We start from the raw sequence: 2,118 nt of genomic DNA, 5'->3' as shown, positions 1-2,118 counted from the left end.
GTGCTACGACTCGGATTCTTACATTAGAAGCAAACCATCATTGTGTCTCATGGCTCGGATCATCGTAATCACTACGACTTGGATTCTCACATTCGAAGCAAGCCATCATTGTTCCTTGTGGTTCGAATCATTGTATCTGCTACGTCTCGGATTCTTACATTAGCGGCAAGCTATCATTGTGTCCTATGGCTCAGATCATCATATCCGCTATGGCTCAGATTCTTACTTTCGCAGCTAGCCATCATTGTATCCTATGGCTCGGATCATCGTATATGCTATGGCTCGGATTCTTAAATTCGAAGCAAACCCTTATTGTGTCTTATGGCTCGGATCATCGTATCCGCTATGACTTGGATTCTTACATTCGAAGCAAGTCATCCTTGTATCGTGTGGCTTAGATCATCGTATCAGCTTAGATTCTTACATTCGCAGCAAGTCATCTTTGTGTCCTATGGCTCTAATTATCGTATCCGCTACGGGTCAGATTCTTACATTTGAAGCAAGCCATCATTGTGTCTTATGGCTTGGATCATCGTATCCGCTACGACTTAGATTCTTACATTCAAAGCAAACCATTATTGTTTCTTATGGCTCGAATCATCGTATACGCTATGGCTCGAATTCTTATATTCGCAGCAAGCCATCAATGTGTCCTATGGCTCGGATCATCATATCCGCTATGGCTCAGATTCTTACATTTGAAGCAAGCCATCATTGTGTCTTATGACTCAAATCATCGTATCCGCTACGACTTAGATTCTTACATTTGCAGCAAGCCATCATGGTGTCCCATGGCTCGGATCATCGTATCCGCTACGGCTCGGATTCTTATATTCGAAGCAAGCCATCATTGTGTCTTATGGCTCGGATCATCATATTCGCTATGACTCTGATTCTTACATTCAGCAAGTCATCATTATGTCCTATAGCTCGGATCATCATATCTGCCATGGCTCGGATTTTTACATTCGAAGCAAGTCATCATTGTGTCTTGTGACTCGGATCATCGTATCCGCTATGGCTTGGATTCTTACATTCAAAACAAGCCATCATTGTGTCTTGTGGCTCAAATCCTTGTATCCTCTACGACTCGGATTCTTACATTCAAAGCAAGCCATCATTGTGTCTTATGGCTCAAATCATCGTATCCGCTATTCTTACATTCGAAGCAAGCCATCATTGTGTCGTGTGGCTCGGATCCTCGTATCCACCTCGGCCTAAATTAAGTACAAGTCAACGTTGCATACTCCCACCTGGATTCTTACATTCAGTGCAAGTCATCCCTGTGTACCTCGGCTTGGATTCTTACATTCAGTGCAAGTCAACGCTGCATACTCCCGCCTAGATTCTTACATTTTGTGCAAATCATCCCTGGTTGACAGAAATAAACAACTCTTGATTAACCGGATAGCCATATATAGGTAGTTGTTTAGCATGGACAAAATAGGTGTCTTTTATCTTTGCAGGTTTGTTGTTACAAAAATGTAGGAGAGTTCCTACCATTATATTGAAGCAACAAAGCCTACAAAGAGGGGCAGCTGTAGATACCCTATTTTTGCCGAAGCCAAATATAGCAAAGGGGCTATTTTATTATAATAATAATAATAATAATAATAATAATAATTATTATTATTATTATTATTATTATTATTATCATTATTTTACTATTATTATTATTATTATTATTATTATTATCATTATCATTATTATGATTATTGTTATTATTATTATTATTATTATTATTATTACTTTACTATTAGTGTTTTTATTATTTTTATTTTATTATTACTTTACTATAATTATTTTTATTGTATATTTATTATTATTATTTGTTGTTGTTGTTATTATTATTATTATTATTATTATTACTTTACTATTATTATTTTTAATATATTATTATTATCAATATTATTATCACTATTATTATTATTATTTATTTTTATTACCTATTATTATTACCATAAAAGTACAAAAAAAAAAAAAAGGAAGAATTTAGGGTTTGGGAAAAACTTTATAAAAGGAGGAGGGAATGGCTCGCAGAAGGGGGGCAGGCGCGGAGAAGCCGAGCCAAAAAAAAAAAGAAAAAATCCTAACCCTCTCAATCTCCCTTGCTCTCCC

This window comes from Malania oleifera, chromosome 2, assembly GCF_029873635.1.
Source record: "Malania oleifera isolate guangnan ecotype guangnan chromosome 2, ASM2987363v1, whole genome shotgun sequence".
Taxonomy (NCBI): Eukaryota; Viridiplantae; Streptophyta; class Magnoliopsida; order Santalales; family Ximeniaceae; genus Malania; species Malania oleifera.
Note: the sequence above shows the minus strand (reverse complement) of the source record.